Source organism: Dromiciops gliroides, chromosome 6 (assembly GCF_019393635.1).
Source record: "Dromiciops gliroides isolate mDroGli1 chromosome 6, mDroGli1.pri, whole genome shotgun sequence".
NCBI lineage: Eukaryota > Metazoa > Chordata > Mammalia > Microbiotheria > Microbiotheriidae > Dromiciops > Dromiciops gliroides.
Window position 1 is genome coordinate 250,534,265 of NC_057866.1, and position 25,529 is coordinate 250,559,793.

The following is a 25,529-nucleotide window of genomic DNA, read 5'->3' on the forward strand; positions in this document are numbered from 1 at the left end:
AAAACCCATTTGAAAACATTTTTGTTGGTTCTTCTGTATTAAGCCTTTGTGCTTCTGTAGTCTGAACTTTCAGGTTAGTAAACTGACATTTATATCTGGCTTTGTTATCTGATGCTGACATTTCTCTTATCCATTGTTTAGCTTTATTCAGGAAGCTACTGCTTCCTGAAATATTGGGTAAAAGTTTACAAGTTATTAAATAATGAGTAGACAGAGAGGCCTGATTTGGGGGCTTTAAGACTTATGTTTACTCAGAGATGGAGAGAGACATGTTGGAGGGAGCTGTGTATTGAAATCAAAGACTAAAGAAGTTCTGACATTTTTGGGGAGTATGGAAGGGCAGAGGGAATATGCAATTTTTCTTTCTCAGCTTGTTTTCCCATCACTAAATGTGCAAGTACTATTTTAGTAGAGGGCTAAAATACTGAAAAAAAAAAGGATATTTCTTTTCCTTTTTGGGTAGACACATAACAGAACTTGTTCCTAGAGTTGGTTTTTTCATATCTTCCTCTTGTTTTTTTCCCCCCTTCTCTCTAACTTTCTCCCCAAATTGAAGGTAAGTAGCCAGGAAAAGGTAGGAAAGGAAGCTTGCTTTTCCCCTCTATTTCTTCATTGCTTTTCCAAATCAGCAAGGCCAAAGTTCTAATAAGGCATTCGAATGCCAGGTCTTTTTGGAAAAAAGTAGATTGCTTAACCTCTCCCTCTTACTCTACTTTGGAAGTCCTTTCTTCATTTGCCATTTTACTGACCATTCATGTGGTGGGTATGGCAGGATTGCCTGAAAATCCTTGAACTCTGAAAAGTCTAAGGAAAGAGAGAAATTCATTGAACGACAAAATGGAAAGAGGGTTCTTGGACTTGGACTTGGAAGTAAGAAGGCCTGGGTAAAATCTTGCCTCTGTTTACTGCCTTGTAACTTTGGATGAGTCACTGGATATGCTGAGCCTCAGTTTCTTTATTTTTTTTTCCCTCACTTTTTTTTTTTTTTTAGTGAGGCAATCGGGGTTAAGTGACTTGCCCGGGGTCACACAGCTAGTAAGTGTTAAGTGTCTGAGGCCAGATTTGAACTCAGGTACTCCTGACTCCAGGGCTGATGCTCTATCCACTGCGCCACCTAGCTGCCCCTCTCATTTTCTTGAAATAAAATGAGGCTAATGATACATGTTGGCCTGCTTTTGTGGGTTACTGCATGAATTCAATGAGAATGGATACAGAAATGCTTTGTAAACTTCCATTCTTTTTTATTTTTGTTTTGTTTTGTTTTGTTTTTGCTTCAGACAGTGAGGGTTAAGTGACTTGCCTAGGGTCACACAGCTAGTAAGTGACAAGTGTCTGAGGTCGGATTTGAACTCAGGTCCTCCTGAATTCAGGGCCAGTGCTTTATCCACTGCGCCCCCTAGCGGCCCCCTGCTTTGTAAACTTCCAAACCTATACAAATGGAAGGTGAGTTGTAGTAGTTATTACCCCGTTATTCTAGAAGTTTTTCAATAATTAGCACCAAAAATGTTGAGAAAAGTTTTTCTCTTCTTATGTAGATGATTTCATTGTTGTTGTGTCGTTTCAGCCATGTTTGACTCTTCAGGACCCCTTTTGGGGTTTTCTTGGTAGAGATACTGGAGTGGTTTGCTATTTCCTTGTTCAGCTCCTCTGACAGATGAGGAAGAAACTGAAGCAAACAGGCTTAAGTGACTTGCCCAAGGTCACAGAGCTAGGAAGTATCTGAGGCAGGATTTGAACTAAGGAAGAAGCCTCTTTTGACTGCAGTCTTCGTGCTCAATTCACTTTACCACTTAGCTGCACCACAGGTGATTTTATACCTTTGAGTTATACCTAGTCTCCCAACTTGGATAGGGGCTTTATTTACTCTCTGTTGTCCCAAGAGATACTGTAGGTTTTTCCTCATTAAGGTACAGTAATGTGAGATCTGTTAGTGTCTTAACTGGAATCTGCTTTTAGTGCTTGCCTCCTCCTAATCCAGTATAACCTTGGACTCCAAGTGAAATGAAATCACTTCACTTCAGTCCCATCTCTTTTCTCCTACAACATGATGCCCCCAGTGGTGCAAAGCAAAGGGTCAAGGTTACTGTCCAGGCTGTTTAGCCTGGCGTTCAGGGCACTGCTCAGACTGTCTTCAATGTGTCTTTCCAGCTTATCTCCCAGAACTCTCCTTTATGCACCTTATGTTCCAGCCAAATTTACTGTTCCTGGAATAGCTCTAGTGATCTGATTACTTGTGCATCCTCTAGGGTCCCGCTCAAATGCCACTGCTTCCTTCATGTACTCTTCCCCGATTCTCCCCAGTGAAGACTCACCTACTTTGTCGTGCCCTTCTTGTAGCTTCAGTTCAGAGAATCTGAGATTATAGGAATTTAGAATTGGAAGGGATCTTATCGATGAGGTTACTGTAGCCCAGAATAGTTAAGTGATTGGAGATTTAATGACAGCTTTTCTCCAAATTAAGTTCTTTGTGCATATACTGAGAAACAACCTGGTGTAGTCTATGGAGAGCAAGCCTTAGAGTCTGAAAGACTCCTGGGAGTTACCAGCTGGCCTTCCTATGTAAGGTTTACATGGCGTTTTATGGATATTATTTCATCTGAGTCTTCCAACAAGCCTAAGGGAGGGGTTATTATTAGCCTGATTTTACAGATGAGGGAACCAAAGCTCAGGGGTTAAGTGACTTTCTTGGGGTTCCACAGGCTTAATTGAGGTGGGGTTCAGCCTCATGTAAATCCAGTGCTCCCCCCATGTGCCATCTAACTGCCTGAAAACCCTGTGAGAGAGACAGAGAGACAGAGAGACAGAGACAGAGAGAGTGAGAGAGACAGAGACACAGAGACAAAGAGAGACACACACAGAGACAGACACACACAGAGACAGACACAGAGAGGGAGACACAGAGAGAGAGAGAGAGAGAGAGACAGACAGAGAGAGACAGAGAAAGAGAGACAGACAGACAGACCTTGGCCAAGTCACTTAACCACCTAGTGCTCTAGCCAGTGTTTAGGATTATAAATGGCTGAGATGATGCTGATCGGTGTGAGAGAAGGATTTTCCTCATCTAAGAATTTACTGCACTTAATAAAAGTGCATATCCAGTCCCTGTCATCTCAGGGCCATGGATCAGGCCATAGTGGTAACTTAGGTTCAAGACTGGAATGAAATGAAGTGCTTCAAGTTCTTTCACAAGAGTTAATGGAAGGAGATTCTCTTAGCCATAGCGTAGAGACATTCAAGTAGAGAAGGGCTATTCATTGAGGAGACAGCATGGATCCAAGCTGCAACCTTGCTGGTCTCAGGATGATCCCCCATTACTCAGGGTATGCCCCCTTTTCTGCTCAGCTACCAGGGAGTTATAACATGTCTTCAACCTTAGTTCCCTGAACCAGCCAACGTGTGAGGATGATGTCAGAACCTAGTAAAGAAAAACCAGACTTATCTGCATGGGTTTGATCCACAAGTCCAGGGGCTTCTACCAGGTCTCACTCCTAAAGTTCATGGAGAATCTCTCACTTCTTCAGCAGTTTGAGGGCTGACAGAGGCCAGGCCTCATCTTTGCAATGTTAGAAGTCTGGGGATAGACTCCCTGGAAAAGATTAGAAGCTCTGCCCTCCCAGAATGAACGCTTTGACCTTCATTGGAATCTCACACCTGGTTGGGGGAAAGTCTCCCTTGCCTGATTGGTTGCCTCTGGAGCCTGCTTCCCTCTGGCCCTGGTCCCATTCATGCCTTCCTCGCCAGGCCTTTTATTTGCCAGCTGCTTTGCTGCCACCGACTTTCCATAATCAAATCAACTCTGATACTGCTTCTGGAAAGGGGATGTCATTCTGATCCCCTATATAACTCAGCTTGCCATCCCTGTAATATTGCTCTCTTTTTAAAAGTTAAATTTAGTTTAAAAATGTTAAATCTTATAAAAGACTTCCCGAATAAAATATGCTGTGCTAAGTCATATTCTCCTGTAGCTTACAACACAAAACCCACTGCATTAAATACAGGAATACGATAGGCTCAGTGACCTCCATACAGATCATCTCTGTTAGGAGTTGAGTGTTTATTCCCACCATCTTGTATCATGTAATTAACACCCTCAGCAGTTCTTTCTATTAACAGAGCCAAAGGCCAGGCATTTCCATCCACTTTGGATTGCTCTTCCTTCAGAAGCTTGACCCAAGTAACCAGGAGAAGTGACCGCTTGGTGCGAAGTAGGGAAAGCCATCAGTGTGAATTCATTACATATTTGTTGAATGTGGCTATTCCTTTCCTTCCCCTCCCTCTGGGATCTAACCGGTCTGCCCTCAGGCATGACATTCCATTTTCCACTGTTGCTGGCTGTCTGTTATGCCTAGAATACTTTACCTCCTTAGCTCTGCCCGGGAGAATCCCTAACTTTCCCTAAGACTCACCTCTCCAAAATGTTTCCTGATTCCCCCTCCCCCAGCTGCTAGTGCCCCACTTCCTAAACTGCTACCTTGTATTTATTATATCTGTTTGTATAGCTGTACATATGTGTACACACTCACATGTGTGTGCCTTTTTACATGCTTATATATAGTCTCTCCTTTCTGCCTTGAGAGCAAAACATTTTCATTTTTGTCTTAGCATCGTACCTGACCTATAGGCACTTAATACTTATCGGTGCTCTATTTCCTCAGTAGACTCTGTAAAACTTCCCTGAAGGCAGATCCTTTTTTGTTTTTGTCCTTATATGCTTAGCACCTTGCCCAGTAGGAGCAGCTAGGTGGATAAAGCACTGGCCTTAGAGTCAGGAGGACCTGAGTTAAAATATCAACTCATACACATACTAGCTATGAGACCCTGGGCAAGTCACTTAACCACAATTGTCTTAACATCTGAGGCCCTAGTCATCCTGATACATATCTTGCCCCATGGTTGCCAGGCTGGACTAGATGGTTCTGGAGGGGAGAATGAGGTTGGTGACCTTGCACAGCCCTCCCTCACTTAAATCCAATTCAGTGCAAGTCATGACACCACCTCCTGATGTCATGATCCTCTTTGAGAATGAAGGACAAACAACCACCTTGCCCAGTGCCTTGCATGTAGTACATAGTAGGGGTTTCCTAAAGGTCGATTAAAGTAAATTGAGGGGGGGGGGCAGCTAGGTGGCGCAGTGGATAAAGCACAGGCCCTGGATTCAGGAGGACCTGAGTTCAAATTCGGCCTCAGACACCCAACACTTACTAGCTGTGTGACCCTGGGCACGTCACTTAACCCTCATTGCCAGCACCCCCCCCCCAAAAAAAAAAGAGGGGTTGGAAGGTAGGATTTTAGCTGGAATTTAAAAGAAGCCAGAAAAGTCATTAACGGAGTGGAGCAGGGAGAGTACCAGGCATGGGAGACAGCTCCAAAGAATGCCCAGAACCAAGAGATGAAGTTTCTTGTTCCTAGAAGAGCCAGGAGGCTGGATCAGAGAATATGTGGCTGGGAGTAAGGTTTAAGAAGACTGGAAAGGCAGGAGGCACTTGGACTATGAAGGTCTTCAAGTGCCAAACAGAGCATTTTGTATTTGATCCTGGAGGCAATAGGGAAAGACAGGAGTTTACCAAGTGGGGGAGTGACATGATTGGACCTGTGCTTTAAGAAAATAATTTTGGTGACTGAATGGAGGATGGATGGGAGTGGGCAGAGGCTCGAGGCAGGCAGACCCAGCTGTAGGCTACAATCCAGGCGTGAGGTGATGGGGCATGTGGGACATCTGTGGTTAGAGGGTGGGGCCTGGATGAGGATCCAACAAAGGACCCTGAGGAGAGCCAGGGGAGAGTGGGGTTCCAAAAACCTGGAGAGAAGAGAATATCAAGGGCAAGAGGGGGATCGACAGTGGCAAGGGCTGCAGAGCAGACAAGAAGGAGGAGTGACGAAAGGCATTGGATTTGGCAGTGAGATCATCGGTAACTCTGGAGAGAGCAGTTTTGGTGAAATGATGAGGTCTGAAGGAGGTCCTTAGTGCAGCACCCCAAAGATTTGTCCTGGGCTGTATTCACTCAGTTGAATATTTTTTTCCAGATAAAGGTGTCGATGGCATGCTTGGCAGGTTTTCAAATAACAGAAAGTAGGAATCAATCAACAAGGTTTTTTTTTTTTTTTTTTTTTTTGGACAGGGCAGTGAGGGTCAAGTGACTTTGCCAGGGTCACACAGCTAGTGTCAAGTGTCTGAGGCTGGATTTGAACTCAGGTCCTCCTGAATCCAAGGCCAGTGCTTTATCCACTGTGCTACCTAGCTGCCCCCAACAAGTATTTATTAAGCACCTACTTACTGCATGCAGGGCACTGCGTTGGGAGCTGGGAATACAAATACACAGAATGGAACAATACCTACTCACCAAGAGCTTACATGCTAATAGCAGAGACAAGGACATATGGAAATATCTAACAGGAAAATGAAGTTAATAAATACAAATGTCTACAAAGTAATAAAATACAAAGCAGTTTGGGAGGAAGGGCACTAGTGATTGGGGAAATTGGAAAAGGCTGCATGCAGAAGATGGGGTTTTGACTGTGTCTTAAATTAACAGCCTGTAGGAGGTTAGGAAGGAGTGATTGCAGGCATGTGAGAGACCAGCACAAAGGCAGGGAACAGAGTTAGCTTTGCAGAATGGCAGAGTTGGGGCAGGCGAGAGTCATCATAAACAAGGCTGTATTTCATTAGGTGCAGGCTGCAGGCTACAAAGTCCAGGCGTTCTGTTCATTCCAAGGCTCTCTCTCCATTGTGCATGCAAGTTATGGCTGTATTTCCTTTTTTAGGTGAGAGGTGTGCAGGCATGGCCTCTGGGACATGATCCCTCTGCTATTTTCTGTCACCAAGTGCCTCTTGGTAATTCATCTGACCAGTGGGGGATGGAAAGGTTTGGTTTTCATCTTTACTTCATAGTTGAACATCTGTGTTAATCATATGCTTGGCTTGTGAAGTGATCATGAACTTCCATTTCTCACTCGGGTTGCTTTTTAATCCATCCTGAGGGATATCTGTCTTCTATTGGAGAGAAAAATAATGATTTCTTTTCAGGTTACATTCTTCTACAGTGAGAATACAGGGCAAAGCCATGATAACTTAAAAAAGTATATTTGGTATTTTTTTAAACGGCACTATAATTTGTCCTAACCTGTATGTGTGTCCTCAGAATCAGTAGAAAAAAGCTCAAGGGAAGGGAGCCAACTCTGCTGACCTCCAGAGACCTTGAGTATTTTAACCCCATGCTGCTTATAAAACACATTTTAAGATTATTCTTAGTTTGACTTGGGATACAGTCTGCTAATTTTGAGGATGGATTCAAGGAGGTAGGGGTGAAAGGTTAGACCTGAGGAGAAAGGCGCAAAGTAGTCTAGCCTTTTCAGTTTCTCATTTGACCTTATGGATGTAAGCTATTTTAGTTTCAGATATCAGATTATGCAGTGTTACCCACAGTGCAGGAGCAATTGTAGTAGTTAGTAGCAGAACTGTTTCCAAAACAAGACACAGACCTTCCATGACATCTGACAATATTTTGCTATTGGCCCTTCTCCTCATTCCAACCTGATTGTAGGGTGTAGAGGTAAGGAGCAGCGGACAAGGTCTTGACCTATTTCAACAGATAGTATGTGGTGGAAAGTCAGACTTCTAAGTTCAAGGTGGAGCCTTTTCACAGATCTAGGATGAGGGGGTATGAAAAAGGAGGAGGATTACAGTCTTAGAAATAACTTCCTTTTGGTTGGCAGTGGGAATGGGTATCACTAATTCCTTCTCCTTTTAAAAATTTTATTTATTTTTAATTTTATTTTATTTTCACGGGGCAATGAGGGTTAAGTGACTTATCCAGGGTCACACAGCTAGTAAGTGTCTGAGGCCAGAGTTGAACTGAGGTCCTCCTGAATCCAGGGACGGTGCTTTATCCACTGTGCCACCTAGCTACCCCCCCTTCACCCTTTTTAAAAATAATATTTTGGGGCAGCTAGATGGCGCAGTGGATGGAGCACCGGCCCTGGAGTCAGGAGTACCTGAGTTCAAATCTGGCCTCAGACACTTAACACTTACTAGCTGTGTGACCCTGGCCAAGTCACTTAACCCCAATTGCCTCACTAAAAAAAAAAATAATAATGATATTTTATTTTTTCCAATTACATGGTAAAGATAGTTTTAAACATTCTTCTTTTTTTTTCCAATCTTAATACTATTTTTTTTGCCAGTTGCATGTCAAGAATGTTTTCAACATTTGTTTTTATATTTTGAGTTCCAAATTTTTCTCCTTCTCCTTCCTTCCCTTCTCCTCCCCAAGACAGCAAACAATCTGATATAGGTTATATATGTACAATCATGTTAAACATATTTCCACATTAGTCAAAACATTACTTTTTTATATAAGATTTTAAGTTTGAAATTTTTCTCTCTCCCTCTCTCCCCTGCCCCTTCCCAAGATGGCAAGCAATCTGATATAGGTTAAACATGTATAATTATGTCAACGCATTTCCACATTAGACCTGTTGTGAAAGAAGAAACAGAACAAAAGGGGAAACCACACACACACACACACACACACACACACACACACACACACACACACACCAAGAAAAAGTGAAAATAGTATGCTTCGACCTGCTTTCAGACTCCATAGTTCTTTCTCTTGTTTGGGTAGCATTTTCCATCATGAGTCTTTTGGAATTGTCTTGGATCATTGTATTGCTGAGAAGAGTTGAGTCTATCATGGTTGATCATCCTATAATGTTGTTGTTACTGTATACAATGTTTTCCTGATTCTGCTCACTTCACTCAGCATCAGTTCATGTAAATCTTTCCAGGTTTTTCTGGAATCCGCCTGCTCATCATTTCTTACAGCACAGTAGTATTCCATTACATTCACATACCACAACTTGTTCTGTTATTCCTCATTTGATAGATATTCCCTCAATTTCCAATTCTTTGCCACCACAAAGAGAGCTGCTATAAATGTTTTTGTACATGTAGGTCCTTTTCCCCCTTTTTAAAAATGATCTCTTTGGGATATAGACCTAGTAGTGGCACAGTTTTATAGCCTTTTTCGGCATAGTTCCAATTTGCTCTCCAGGATGGTTGGATCTGTTCACAACTCCTTCTAAGAGATTATTTCTCCTCCTCCAGAGTTTTAGCCTTTAACTGGGAGAACCTATGGTGAATATTCCAAATGTGGCCTCTCATCATATACAGTTGCTCTCTTGAAAGCCACCCTGGGTTCAGAATCCACTTTGTCAGCCTCTGCTCAAGACTGGTAGTTCAAGAGTGTTTCCATTGATGTTCTAACCAGAAGATATGTTATAATTTATTTTGCTGTTCTAGTTAATTAAATGTCAAGTAAACTCCCTCTCATACACATGGATTACCTCACCAGTGGGGAAAGGGAACACACCTGACCAGGGAGTATGTGTTGCCAGGGCAACTCTGGGCAAGATCCGTCCCTGCTGAATTGTCATTCTGCAGTCAGCTGCTCTCCCGTAGGGATACTGATGTTATTGGATCGTGTGGTGATGAATTGCAACCTTATGAAAGTGACTCCTTTGCTACAGGGAGGGTCTTATGTCTTTTACCTATATTCTTGGGCCATTCCAGTACTTTTTGATGAGTCTAGGAATACAGCCTATCCTTAGCAACTGCTAGTAGAAGCTCTCAGGTTGAGTTGGTTTTAAATCTTTTGCTTCTGTTTTAGCTGCTACTCCTGGTCTTCTGTTTAACTTCAGGAGACGAGATTCCTTGTCAGCATCCATTGGGTCACTTGGGGTCCACGCAAATCATGACACCAAGGGGACTGCTATGACCTTTTGTTCTGCATCTCCACCATGAACAAAATTGCTGCTCTCCATGTACAAATTTGCTGGTATTTGAATATTTTTGTTTCTCTTCTCTCTGCCCGTTGTGTGCTTTCTGATATCTTTCGACCCCCTTCCAGAGTGCTAAATGTTTTTATTTTTGTATGGGGGAGGAATTAGATTCCTCACTTGTAAAGAAAATATGAGCAGTTTTGCATATAGGGAGAAACAACGGTGAAGGATTGAAGTGACAGGAGTTTTTCATGACTTATCCAGGATTAAAAAAACAACAACCCAACAACCTTGATTTGCTTCCAACCAAGATTTGAGGCAAACAGTATGGTACTAGACATATATAAAGCAGTTAAAATAACTCTATTGTACTTTTCCTTCTCAGCCTTCAGATTCTTAGAATATGCTGGGTTATGATAATGATGTAATCCAACTATGAATTAGGACAGTATTCTTGGTATTATCATAGATAGCATACGAATATACAAGGAAACATGTGTTCGTGCTTATATAAGGGTTTGGGGGGGTTTATTTAGTTTGGCTTTATTTTCTGTGGTAAAAAAAAAATTGTATCTTTAGCAGCCCAATGCTGCAGAGTCAGGGAGAGTGAGACAATTGCATCATTGAGTTATTGCAAAATAGGAAACTGTGGCTGAGAGTAGGTTTTTTTCAGAAATAGCAGAAAAAAAGCCACAATCTACATTGATTTTGGAGAACAATTTCTTATCTCTAATGGATTATATTGATAGCTTTTGGATATTTGCCTCCTCTCTGAAGTGTTTCTTATCTGGGAGGTGGTAAGCTAGTCCTTTAAAAGGCACACAGAGGGGCAGCTAGCTGGCGCATTGGATAAAACACCAGCCCTGAATTCAGGAGGACCTGAGTTCAAATCTGTCCTTAGATACTTGACACTTACTAGCTGTGTGACCATGGGCAAGTCACTTAACCCTCATTGCCCTGCAAAAAAGGAAAAAAAAATCACGCAGAAGAGAAATATGGCAACCACAGGGACACCTATAAAGTATTTACTTGTAGTGTATTTTTTTTAAAAAATCCATATTACACAGAATAAGAGACAAAGTATAAAAGAGTTCTAAGATTTTACTTAATATTCTACATGTTGGGAGAGATGAATAAAAATAGGAACAGTCAATGTTGGAGGGATTGTGGGAGTTTGTACATTAATAGATTATTAGAAAACTATGAATTTATCTCAGCATTTGCTCAATACCCTTTGACCCAGCATCCTTACTATTGCTAATATCTCCAAAGAAAGTCACAGACAAAAACAAAGGTTAAATATATACAATACAATATGTATGTTGTTGTTCAGTTGTTTTCAGTTGTGTCTGACACTTTGTTACCCTATTTGGGGTTTTCTTGGCAAAGATACTTGGGTGGTTTGCCATTTCTTTCTCCAGCTCATTTTACAGATGAGGAAACTGAGGCAAATAGGGTTAAATGACTTGTTCAGGGTCACACAGCTAGTAAGGGTCTGAAATTGGATTTGACCTCAGGAGGATGAGTCTTTCTGGCTCTACGCTCAGCACTCTATCCACTGTGCCACCTAGCTGCACTACAATATTTATAGCAGTGCTATTGATAATGTAAAAGAACTAGAAACAAAGTTAGTGGCCATTGATTGTGTAATGTTTGAAAAAAAGATGGTATGTAAATGTAATGGACAGGTGTTGTAATTAAGAAATGTGAAATATGAAGAAATCAGAGACAATGGAAGATTCCTATGAACTGATGCAGAGTAAAATAAGCAAAATAAAAATACAACATACACAGTATGAAAAAAATGACTAAAAGGAAGCTAAGAGTCTTAGTATCTGAAAAACCAGTGATGGTCCTGGAGACCAGATAATAAAACACACCTATCTTCTTGTGGTAAAGAGGCAGGCTGAGGCTTATTAGGGCAGAATGTTTTACAGTCCGATGAAGTCACTATACAAGGTTTGTTTTTCCTTTTTCTTTTCCAGATATGATTGTGATTTAAAGACAAAAAGCATCTGCTCTTTGTTTTTACATCACAGTCATTTCTGGAAATTCTCCATCCTCCCCTATATTTGAACCTCCCTTGTAACAAAGACAAATAACTAAATAAAACCCTTCGTTAAAGTGATGATGGCTGGTATTGTCTACAACATTTTACCCTAGTAGCCCCCAACCTGAAACCTTGAGGAAGGGGAGAAAGAGTTCTTCAGATGTTTTTTGGGACTCATTGACTTTTTAGTTACTTTAACTTTGGCTTCCATTTAAGTACCTTTTAATTTACACAGTTGTCATTTTGTATATGGTTCATTGGGTTCTACTTAATTCATTCTGAATAAACCCATAGAAATCTTACCATCTTACTCTAAATTCCTCATTTGTTATTGCTTATCGTATGATTATATTCCAATAATTTATCTACCACAATTAAAAAAAAAAGGTTCTCTCTCAGTTGACAGGCACTAGCTTTGATGCCGGGTCTTCTTTACTATGAAAGAGGGATACTATGAATATTTTATGAATACCCTTGCAATATGTGCTTCATATTAGGACTTCTGGGTCAGTTGTTTTGGACAGGTCAGTCGTTTGGCTTGCACAATTCCAGATCGATATCTAGAACAGATGGACCCAAATGGCTCCATCAGCTGTTAAGTGTGCCCATCTTCCCACCGCTCTTCCCAAACTGGCTGATCTTGGGATGGTCCTTCTGATGTTTAGTTTCTAAATTTTCTCCTCCAGAACAAATAGGCAAACTCCAACAAAGTAGCAAAAGTGCCAGACAAAAGGAGACTTAATAATTCATCGTTTGTGTTTGGCCCATTGACGAAGCAAATTATATGAGGCAAGATTTAAATAAATGATTTGATTAAGTAAATGGCCTGTGACTAAGTTCTAAGAAACGCCAAGGCTGTTGACAATCACTCTTTCATTCTTAGCACTTCTTTGTTTTATTCGCCTCTCTCAGTGTAGAAGGTGATCATCCTATGGATATACCACAACACAGGACTTCATTGCAAAACAGCTCGTAGCATAGTAAGAGCAGAGCTCCTAACTCAAAATTGCAATGTAAAGGAACAGTCTTAGAATGAAGAAAAGGATGGGTCAAGGAGGGAACTGGGATAGGATTAAAGGGGACATTCATCCATACTGTTACCAGTAGGGCACACAGAGGTGGAAATCTATGCAACTTTTTGGGCTCTTCAACTAAGATAAATTGGTAAATAATTGGAGTTTTCAGAAGTGGTAAAATTGAGTATAACATTCATAAAAAAATAATGAATCAATTTGAATTCTGTCTGATTGACTAGAGATATGCCTTTAAAGCCCTGGAGAAGTGTTAGGGTAAGTAAGGACAATCCTGGAGGAAGAATGCTAACAGAATGTAATGGAACATGCAGTGTACCTCTTCACCTGATAGACTCTTTCTCTCCTTTCCTCCTCCCTCCCCCCCTCCCATCTTTCTCTCCCCTTCCCTTGTCTCCCCTTCCTTCCCCCTTTTCTTCTCTCTCTCTCCCACTCTTCTCTTTCTGTCTTCCTCCCCTGTTCCTCCCTCCCTCCCTTCCTCCCTCTTTTTGTCTCCTTCCTCCTCCCCCTTTTCTCTCCTCTCCTCTCTCTCCTCCCTCTTTCTTTGGAGTTCAGCCATCATCAACCAGGTGGAAAGCAGCTGTAGCACCAGAGAAGGTTTATTTTCCAAAGCCTGACCCCCAAACATTTTCCACATGTGAGCTTGGTTATAAATAACAGTCAAGTTCCAAAGTACTGTATTTCAACAATGTTATGGGCTAAACAGGTTTTAGGAATAGTCTGTGACCAGACCATTATTTCTGTGGGAAATTGCATACTGAGTTCTTAACACCCACTTAAATTATGTTGTGTTCTCCAAGTTTGGCAATTAAGGAATTCCTTACATATATCCTGGCTCAAGAGATGTTGCCACCCTTGATCTCAGGCACAACTTGAATGTATCAGAATCATAGTATTAACATATTTTGAAAATCTTTATTTATTCCTAAGATTTCTTCTTCTGTTACCTCACCTGATTTAAAAAAAAATGACTTTCACCTTTGCCTTTATTCTTAGAGCACCTTCATACTCAACAGTATCTATGTACAAAAGACTGGCTGCTGGATTTGCTGCTCAGCTTAAGAGAGGAGGGTGAAGAGTGGGTGAGGCATTGTTGCCCTTGTGCCAGACTGAATAATCATTGTTCTGATTGCATTTTCAATTAACTAACCATTCAATCTGCAAGTGTTTAATATTAGGACCAAGCTCAAATGTTTATGACTTGATTTCTTTGTGATACCTTGGGAAGTAAAAACAACAACAACAACAAAAAAACCCCACCAAACCAAACCCAAAACCTGCCATTTCCCACTTATTTCTTAGGTATACATTTTTTTTTTCTGATTAAGTACTGTAATTTGAGAATTTTAGGTTTTTAAAAAATCCCATTTTACAACCATTATGTCCATAATTACTGAACTGATCTTTTATTTATTTGGCATTTGGGCCATTAACACTGAGGCAACTAGCATCTAAATAAGCACCAGAAATGGATTTAGGTGAGTTAAATATTTGACTTGGACTACTTTGCCAACCCATTTTCTGGGAATTAAGTTGCATGCTTATTTCTCATCAAATGACATAGTAGAAGCATTATTTTTTTTTAAGAATTTGACTAATTAGGAAACTCTAGAAGTTTGTATTTCTAGTCTCTCTCAATATAAAATTGTCTCTCACTAAAAATAAGAATAAAGCTTGATAATGCTGGGGGTAGAGAGAGTATTTTCCTTGAATCTTAAGGAGGTAAGACTAGACTCCATTTTTCTTTTCCCTTCTTTTATTTAATAGCAACTTTTGCTGGCATTTCTTTCTTTCTTAGTTTCTTTCTTAGTTTCTTTCTTTCTCAGTTTCTTTCTTTCTTTCTCAGTTTCTTAGTTTCTTTCTTAGTTTCTTTCTTTCTTTCTTTCTTTCGTAGGGCAATGAGGGTTAAGTGACTTGCCCAGGGTCACACAGCTAGTAAGTGTCCGGTGCCTGAGGTTGGATTTGAATTCGGGTCCTCCTGAATCCAGGGCCAGGGCTTTATCCACTGCACCACCTAGCTGCCCTGGCATTTCTTTTATCGGCCCTTCTAGGCAGAGTATCCTTATTCAATTCTCTCCAGTTATCTTTGTATTCTTTTCGTGGAATAACCAGCATTCCCCCAAGAGGGAGAATATATTTGATAACTTATACTCTATTATATATTTGATAACTTTTACTCTATGGCATTTGACCAACTGATTGATCTGCTCATAGAGACATTGCAAATTTTATGAAGCTAATAGGTAATCAGAACATGATCAAACTCTAGTTTCTGTTCCTCCTCTAGTTTCTGTTCCTCTTCTTATTTGGAGTTTAAATGAGATTAGTCACATTAGTCAGTAAACATTTATAAGTACCTACTATTGGGGCAGCTAGGCGGTACAGTGGATAAAGCACCAGCCCTGGATTCAGGAGGATCTGAGTTCAAATCTGGCCTCAGACACTTAACACTTGCTAGCTGTGTGACCCTGGGCAAGTCACTTAACCCTCATTGCCCCACCAAAAAAAAAAAAGTACCTGCTATTTGCCAGACACTGTGCTAAGTAATGGGGAGACAAAAGAAGGCAAAGGATAGTTGCTATTCTCACAAGGAGTTAATAACATGCAAACCACTATGTACAAACAAGCTCTATATAGGAGAGGGAAGGCAGTATAATTAAGGGACATGAGGAAAAAGCTTCCTATAGAAGGTGAGATTTTGGGGGGGGAGGGGGGAATGAGGGTTAAGTGACTTGTCCAGGGTCACGCAGCTAGTAAGTATCAAGTGTCTGAGGTCGGATTTGAACTCAGGTCCTCCTGAATCCAGGGCTGGTGCTGCCCCCGAAAGGTGGGATTTTAGCTAGGACTTGAAGGAAACCTGTAGGCAGAGATGAGGAGAGTTCTGTGGGTGGAGGGCAGCCACTGAGAATGCCCAGTCAGCAGATGGAACCTCTTTTTTGAGGAACAGAAAGGAGGCCAGTGTCTCTCCATGTAGGAAGTGTAAGGTGTAGGAAGATTGAAAGGGAGGGGCAGTGATAAGGCGCCACTGGAGCGGAGGGCGGAGCATGGTCAGGTCCATGCTATTTTGGCCAATGAGTAGTGGCCAGGCTGAATCAAGAGAGGGGATTATGTCAGAGAGACTGCTTTAGTCGGCAGCCTACTTTAGGAGGGCTTGCCCCAGGGTGGTGGCAGTAGCAGAGAGGAGAGAACATACAAGAGAGATGTTATGAAGGCAAACTTGACAGAGCTTGGCCATAGATTGAATATGGCGAAGAGAGTGAGGAGTTGGGAATGACACCTAGGATGGGAGTCTGAGTGACAGGAGGATAATGGTGCATTCAACTCTGATAGGGAAGTTTGGAGTGGGGAAAGGGTTAGGGGGCAGGATGAGGAGTTCAGTTTGGGGCATATTGAGTTTATAGTTTTCCCAGGCCATCCGGTTCAAGATTGAGAATGCTAGTTTGAAGGTCAGCAGAGAGATTAGGGTTGGATAAGTAGGTTGAAAATTAGTAGCACAGAGATTATAATTAAATCCAGGGAGCTGATGAGTTCACAATGTGAAATGGTTTAGAGGGGAGAAAAGTTCAGCAAAAGAGGCTGAGAAGGACCTGTCAGGGAGGTAGGAAGAGAACCAGGAAAGAGTGGTGTCATAAAAGCTTAGAGAGAAGAGAGTTTCAAGAAGAGGGTAGGAAGTGGTATGATGAGTTAATTAGGCATGTAAAAGGATCACCTTGAAGGTGGCCCACTTAAAGTTGTGTAATGTAAAGTTGTAAAATGTAAAGTTGTAGTGGATCTTGTCAGCATGGATTTCTTTCTTTCTTTTTTTATTCATAAAAGTATTATATCATTTTCCACTTACATGTAAAGATAGTTTTCAACATTTGCTTTCATAGGATTTTTTCTGTGTGTGTGTGTGTGTGTGTGTGTGTGTGTGTGTGTGTTTTTGGGGGGGGGGCATGCAATGAGGGTTAAGTGACTTTACCAGGGTCACACAGCTAGTAAGTATCAAGTGTCTGAGGCCAGATTTGAATTCAGGTACTCCTGAATCCAAGGTCGGCGCTTTATGCACTGTGCCACCTAGCTGCCCCCAAACAACATTTTAATGACAAACACTTTGAAAGACTTGAGGAACTCTAATTGACACAGTGACCAATCACAATTCCAGAGGATTCATAATGAAAGACACTGCTCACTTCCAGAGAGAGAATGATAAACTCAGGGGGCAATTTTTTGTTTGTTTGGTGTTTTGTGTGTTTTGTTTCTGGACATAGCTAATGTGGAAATTTGGAAGCAGCTAGATGGCTCACCAGATAGAACAGTGGTCCTGGAGTAAGGAAGACCAAGTTAAAATCTGGCTTCAGATACATACTAGCTGTGTGACCTTGGGCAAGTCACTTAACCTCTGTTTGCCTTAATCCACTGGAGAAGGAAATGGCAAACCATTCCTGGTATCTTTGCCAAGAAAACCCCATGGATAGTATTGACATGCTGTGGTCCATGCAGTGAGTCACGGCTGAAGGACTCAACAATAATGTAGACATTTGCTCTGTTCACATTTATAATGTTTTTTTTTTGTTTTATTTTTTTGCTTTCTAAGTGTGGGGGAGAATTGGGCGGGACAGAATTGGAGGCAAAGATAAAATAAAATTGAATTTTAAAAAGGCCATCTGGTGACTTGGTATCACTTCAGTACTTAGATCTGTGATTTCATGTGGGTATTTTTTTCCCCAGTGATTCAGATCACAGCCCACTTCTGCCTTTTCATCCTGAGTGACTTTCGTCCATATTGTCTGCAGGGGCTCTCTTGGTGTACCAAGGGTCTTCCTCTAGGTTTTGTTTTTGTTTTTGTGGGCCATTGAAGGTTAAGTGACTTGCCCAGGGTCACAGAGCTAGTAAGTGTCAAGTGTCTGAGGTCACATTTGAACTCAGGTCCTCCTGAATTCAGGGCCAGTGCCAGTGTAATGTGAGACAAATTCTGCCTTCTTTTTCAATGTATATTAACTACTCCCCCACCCCTCACGGCCCATAAGGCTCTAGTTGAGATTCCCTGAGAGGACAAGACAGCTCATATTCCCCACTTAAATTAGCAAGGCACCCCCCCCCCCATTAGGAACCTATATAATTCTTCAGTTTGCAGAAGGGGAATTTTGCATTTTAGAATTATTCGAGGCAGCTCACTTTCCCTTGTGGCTGAGCTGTCTGAATAAATCATTGTGGTAGTGGATGAACAAGCCCAGATGTGTGCTTTTGACACATGTTTTGTCAGTCCTTTGTTGTTCCTCTGGCTTCAGGTTTGAGTGTTCTTCTTCTCTCTAAAATGCTAAATCCAAGAATTTTTAAGAAAGGGACTTAGTACAGTCTTCTGCCCATTTCCCACCAGCTATGCAGCCTTTGGACTGCTTTGGACCTCTTTATCATGCCTTTCCTCCCCAGGAAATTCACCATTGGGAACTCTCATTGTCCTGTAAGATTGAATCTGTCCAGTACTCACATCTCATCTGTACCTTTTGCTTCTCTGATTGGACCCTCTATTGCCATTTTACAGATGGACAAACTGAGGCAGATAGTTTCAGTGATTTGCCTTAGGGGACTTACAGCTAATAAGTGTCTGAGGCCAGATTTAAACTCAGGTCTTTACTGCAGGTCTGGTGCTCCAACCACTGACAATTAGTTCTTTTTAAGTTGTTTGTTATCAGCCTGACCCAGTCAGATCATTTGGCAATACTAGGACTCAATCAGTCCTTACAGAAATATAACTGAGTTAATAAGTGCCTAGGCCAGAGGGTATCTAAACTCCTACCCCCCCTAAATTAAGGTGATTCGATTAAAAAAAAATTCCAAATGAGGTTTATATAGGGATATTTTCATATTTATATTTAATATGTATTTATATGCATTTACATATTCTATATTTTACATATTCATATATCAAGATCTTCATATATTTTCATATTTATATATTTCTATTTATTTACATATTCTATATTCTGTTTTCATATATTAAGATCTTCATATATTTTCATATTTATATGTTTATATTTCACATGTATTTACATATTATATATCTCATACATCAATATTTTCACATTCATATATTTATATTTCATGTATTTACATGCAATTATATATTTTCATATTTATACTTCCCATGTATTTATATATATTTACATCTTATATATATATTTTCATATATTAAGCTATCACAATAAAAGGCCTGGTTCTTTAACTTCCTCAAGAAACTAAGCTTCTAGTTACACCATCTACAATAAAGTTTTCTTTTATGTTTTACTTTTTTTTATTATAAACTGAATAAAAGAAAAACATGAGTATTTCCTATACAGAGGACTGAAATGAGGGTTGAATGTTAATAACTTCTACCATGTAGATTAAAAAAAAAGTATATTAAATTTGATACTCTAGACACTAAACATCTTCCTTGTCTTGTGTATCTCTGAATTTCCTTTCGTACTCTTGTATGCATTTTTTTTTTAAAGTGAGGCAATTGGAGTTAAGTGACTTGCCCAGGGTCACACAGCTAGTAAGTGTTAAGCATCTGAGGCCAGATTTGAACTCAGGTACTCCTGACTCCAGGGCTGGTGCTCTATCCACTGCGCCACCTAGCTGCCCCCCTTCTATGCATTTTTAAATGTCTCATTGCCTCTCTTTTCTGTATCACTTTCTCTCCCCTCCCCCTCACTCTCATCCTCCCAGCAAATCCTCTTCTCAACAAAGGATCTCCCTTGTAACAGATAAGGATAGTGAAGCAAAACCTTTAAACCCACACACTGGCTCCTTCTGTGCCTCTAACCCATCATCTCTATTCCAAGAGGTGGAAAAAATGCTTTATAATTAGTCTTGTGAAGTCATACTTGGCCATTGTTACCAGAGTTCAAAGTTCAGTCTTCAGAGTAGTTTGCCTTAACATGACTATAGACAATGTATGAATTGTTCTCTCAGTTTTGTTCACTCTGTTCAGCATCACTTCTTTTTAGCAGTCCTGGGTTTCTCTGAATCTGTCCCTCTCATTATTACAGCACAGTTGTATCCCATTTTATTCTTATATCGAAGTTTGTTTAGAGTTCACGTGTAAGTTCATTTTGTTTTGGGTCATTTCCAATTCATGCTTCCTGCACTTTGGCCATCATACATGCTTCTTACTGGAACTTTGACCTCCTTCTCGGGCTGTGTGACAGATGGACTTTTATCTTGCCTGAAACCAGGTCTCCCAGCCCCCTTACACATGAGGCTATTTTTGATCCCTCTGCCCATCATCTTTAACCCCCTCCAGAACCTTGCGTTCCATTTTTTTTTTCTTTTTTTAGTGAGGCAATTGGGGTTAAGTGACTTGCCTAGGGTCACACAGCTAGTAAGTGTTAAGTGTCTGAGGCTGGATTTGAACTGAGGTACTCCTGACTCCAGGGCCGGTGCTCTATCCACTGCGCCATCTAGCTGCCCCTGCGTTCCATTTTTATTTGGTGGGACAATGAAGGTTAAGTGACTTGCCCAGGGTCACACAGCTAGTAAGTGTCACTTGTAACACTTGTAAGAGTAAGTATAGTCAAGCAAAACAAATTTCAATGTTGATCATATACAAAAATGTATATTTCATTCTGTATATTAGTCCATTACTGTCAGGAGGTGGGAAGAATTGATCAGAGTTCTCAGGTCCTTCAAAATTGTTTGTTTTTTTACAATGTTGATATTATAGATTTTCTGGTTTACGTTAATTTATACATGTCTTCTTGTGCTTTTCTTTTTTTTTCTTTTTTTACTTTAAATTAAATTTTATTTTTTCATTGGGCAAGAGTTTGCCATCCCCCTACTTTACCCCCCCACCAAAAAAAAAAAACACCAAACAACACCCAGGAAATAAACCAAAACTCTTGCAACAAATACGTACAAACAAATGAAACACATTGACACACAGTTTGTGTCTAGAATTCTGCGTCTGTCTCTGCATGTAGTCAGTCACTTCTGTCAAGAGATTGGGCAACATTCTAAATCATCAGTCATCTGGCATTGTGGCTGATCATTGCATTGATGGGAGTTCTTAAGTTCTTCAAAATTGTTCATTTTTACAATGTTTATCTTGTGGTAGAATTTTTCCAGGTTCTTTCCATTTTACTTTGTATTAGTTCAAGTGAGGTTTCAGTGACACTCACTCCCCTCTTTCTTGTTTACATGGATCTACACTTAGTCCCCCAGTTATGGGAGATAAGTTCTTTGTTCCTACTTTTTTCTTCCCCTGTCTGTGTTTTTACTTCCCCTCCCCTATTTTTCCTTTATTCTTTTTTTTTTTTTCTGGGCAACGAGGGTTAAGTGACTTGTGCAAGGTCACACAGCTAGTAAGTGTCAAGTGTCTGAGGCTGGATTTGAACTTAGGTCCTCCTGAATCCCCAGGGCCAGTGCTTTATCCACTGTGACACCCACCTGCCCCTATTCTTTTAAAATATAACACAAATCACTCTCAGGGCCTCCATCTTATTCAGTTCTTGACATCATTGTTCTTTTTCTTGTTTTTCTGGTTACTTATGCATCACGCTCAAAGAGGACCAGAATGATATCATGGGACCTTACGTTTTGCATTTTTTCTATCTTTTGAGTTTGTTTAATATTTCTTGTCGTGTCACGGAGTTTTTACCTTTTGTTTGGTATATTCTGTTTTTCAAGGAATCTTTGGTAAAGTTTTGTACCTCTTGTCTTCCCAAGTCTCTCCTCTCTAGCATTCATTTTTGTTACAGTTCTTTCCTTATGTATTCTCCTCCTTCAACCCAGTCTCACATAACGAGGGATTCCTTCTTGCCACAGTCAACTGCTTGCACAACTGATCGTATTCCATTTTGTCTTCTCCAGCAGATTGCGTCCTCTTTCATTTCCACTTTTATTTACACATCTCCGTGTCTCCTGGCTGCTCGCCTGCTGCCTACAAACATGCCCATGCCCCATCCTCTAAAAACCCTCACCTGATCCATCCATCTGCTGTCTCATATCTCTTCTTTCTCTTATGACTGAACAACTTGAGAGGGTTGTCTAAAATAGGTGCCTCTACTTCCTTTCTTCTTACTCTCTTTTTAACTTTATAATCTGGCTTCCAAACTCATCCTTCAAGCCAAACTGTATTCTCAAAGTTACCAACAATCTCTGAAGTGCCAGATTTACTGGGCTGTTCTCAATTCTTATCCTTCTTGACCTCTCTGCAGCTCTTGACACTGATGATTCATTCTCTTCTCTCTGGGTTTCAGGGATATTACTTTCTCCTGCCGATCCCCTCAGTTTTCTTGGTTGGATCTTTATCCGTTACATTTGTTGTCCCAGAGGTCTGTCCTGGGCCCTATTCCCTTCTTTTATACTATTTCACTTGGTGATTTCACCACTTCCCATGGATTCAGTTATTGACTCTGTGCTGATGATTTTCAAATCAACTCCCCCGTTCCTAACTTCTCTGCTGACTTCCAGAATAGCATCTCCATCTGCCTGTGGGAAGAAAGGAATGAATTTATTTAGTGCCTACTCTGTGCCAGGCCCTGTGCTAAGTACTTTACAAATACTGTCTCATTTGATCCTCATAACAACCCTGTGATTTTGGTGCTGTTATTATTTCAATTTTACAGTTGAGGAAACTAAAGAAAACAGAAAGTGACTTGGTCAGGGTCACGTAGAAGCAAGTGTCTGAGGCCATTTGAAATCAGGTCCTCCTGATTTCAGGCTCAACACATGACTCACGATGCCACTCAGGTGCCATACTGGACATCTCTGACTGGATGTCCCATGGACATCTTCAATTCATCATGGCTTAGGTTCTTCCCACCCCCCAAATCTCTCCTCTTTTGAATTCTTCCATTACAGTTAAGGGCACCCTCCCATTCACTCAAACCTACAACCTTGGTATCATTCTAGACTCCTCACTCTCACCCCTCCATATTTAGTCTATTGCCAAAGCTTGTGAGTTTTACCTTTATAACATTTCTTGCATTCTCCTCCTCTCTGTCTGTCTGTCTGTCTGTCTGTCTGTCTCTTCCTCCCCCCCCCCCGCCCTGGCAGGGCAATGATGGTTAAGTGACTTGCCCAAGGTCACACAGCTAGTAAGTGTCAAGTGTCTAAGGCCGGATTTGAACTCAGGTCCTCCTGAATCCAGGGCCGGTGCTTTATCTACTGCACCACCTAGCTGTCCTCCCCTCTCTGCTCTCACACTTCCATCCTCCTGGATGCCAGTGGCACTGACCTCTTTGCTGTTCCTCAAACAAGACACCCCATCTCTTGTCTCCATTCATTTTCTCTGGCTGTCACCCTTTCCTGTAACACTCTTCTTCCTCATCTCTGCCTCTTGGCTTTCCTGGCCTTCTTCAAGAAAGAAGAATGCTCAGATTTTTTTAGAACCAGAGGGCAAAATGAAAATACAAAGAATTCATTGGCGTTTCCAGAGAGTAGTGTCAAAATGAAAACTCCTAGCAAAATCCTGGGTTAGAGAAAACTGCAGGCAGTCAGAAAGAAAGAAATCAAATACTGAGGAGTGACGATCATGATCACGTACAATTTCACCACCACAATTTAACAGCCTTAAAGGAGCAGAGATTTTGGAATATAATATTCTAGAAGGCAAACTTTCCCCTGTAGGGGAAAAATGGAACTTGAATGAAATATAGGACTTCCAAGCATTCCAGATGAAAAGATCAGTGATGTGAAGAGACTTTCAACTGCAAACACAAAAATCGAGAGCAATAGAAAAAGGCAAACAAGAATGAGCAATTATAAAGGACTAAATAAGTATAAACTGCTTATATTCTATTATGGGGAGATAACATATATCCCCTCTGAACTTTATCATGATCAGTCCTCATAGAGGGAGTCTAATTAGATGCAAGTGGTTCTGTTAAGTCTTCATGATCTTAAAAGAAGAAGAGAAAGGGAGGAGAAGAGGAATAAATAAGTACTCTAGGGGAAGAAAACAAGAGGAATTTGGGGAAAAGTATTTCACATAATTGAGATGTGCAAATAGAAGTCTATACAGACAAGGAGAAAAGTGTTGGGGAGGAGAGGCTGCCGCTTGAACCTCACCCTTATCTCAACAGATTAGAGGAGGGAAGAAAATACACACACACACACACACACACACACACACACACACAGAATTGGCAAAATAGATTTCTCTCAGCAGAGAAATAGCAGGGAAAAGGAAATTGGAGAGAAGGTAGATTGAGGAAGGGGTTAGTGCCAAGTACAACAAATTCTAAAGAAGGCCGTACAAAAATATTTATAGTTTGTTCTTTGCTTTTGCAAAGAATTGGATACTGAATAGTTGCCCATCAATGGAGAATGGCTGAACAAGTTTTTATGTATATGTGTGTATGTATACACACATGTGTATTATAACTTGTGTATATAATATTATAACTTGTGTATATCTTGTTAAGCCATTCCCCAATTGATGGGCAACCATTCAGTATCTCATTCTTTATAAATATATGATGGATTACTCTTGGGTTGTAAGAAATGATGAAGGGAATGGTTTCAGAGCAAAGTGGAAATACTTATGTGAAATGAGCAGAACCAGGAAGACAATTTATGAAATGATTACAGTAAAGGACGTTTTAAAAGTCTTAGTGCAGTTTTATCTTAAACTAAGTTAAGACTAAGTTAGTTTAACAGTCCCCAGTAAGACTTTTGGAATACCTATATTGTAATGATAAACAACTTTTAAAGACTTAGGAATTCTATCAGTGTAATAACCAATTGTGATTCCCGATGACATATGATGCTACTACCCATGTCCTGGTAGAAAAGTGAAAGACTCAGTGAAGAATGAGACTTTTTTTTTTTTTTTGGAAATGGCCAATGTGAAAATTTATTTTGCTTGACTTATACAAGTTTGTAACAGTGACTTTGTTTTTCTTTCTCATTTGGGAATGAGATGGAGGTTGGGAGGGGAGAAAGTGGGTTTTTGGTGATTAAAAATGAAATTTAATTTAAGAAAAGGAGTATGAGACTTGGAGTCAGGATCTGGTTGAAGTCCAATATTTATTATTAATTTGGTGATCTTGTGCAAGTTACAAAGCTTCTTTGGGATCTGGGCTTTAGGATTCAATTTTTTATGATGGCTTCAATTCCATTTTTAGAGAAGGGATTCCTTTTTCTTTGTAAAATGAATGTAATAACACTTGGAGTAGAACCTTGATAAGCTTGTTGTGAGAAAAAACACTATACAAACCTGAAAGAATTGTATGATTATGAGCTGGTGCCATTATTGACCCTTAGAAGGCTAATGCCAGTGCCACATGGACCACATTAATTTCTTAATACCCTAACCACACTGCTTGCCATATGACTGATATCCAGTATTGCCCAGACAGTCCTGACTAGGCACCTATTTCTACCCCTCCGGGAAGGAGATCTCTGCTGCCTTTTGCCCCAGCTGAGGAAATAACTGGGAAGAAATCATAGAAGGGTGGTAAGGGTCAAAGGAGTGTCACAGTTGGGAAGGGTCATCTTAAAGAACCAAAGATTTTGAGCCTTGTTCAATCAGCACCCCCTTCTAAGGGAGTGTTAATAGAGGTTTTGGAATTGTGACCTAGAATTAGGAATCTACAGCATGGCTTCTTCATATATAAGAATCTAAAAAGATCTTTGTGGAAATTAGGATTGTGGAGAATTGTCATTTCACTTGACCTATGCAAGATCATTACAAGGCT

At 40.6% G+C, this 25,529-nt stretch overlaps 1 protein-coding gene across 3 annotated transcripts in view; it reads left to right on the forward strand.

Annotated features, from left to right (window-relative positions):
* Window positions 1–25,529, forward strand: part of GPAT3 (glycerol-3-phosphate acyltransferase 3) — a 66,442-nt gene that overhangs the window by 12,065 nt on the left and 28,848 nt on the right. The gene's annotated exons all lie outside the window — the stretch shown is intronic.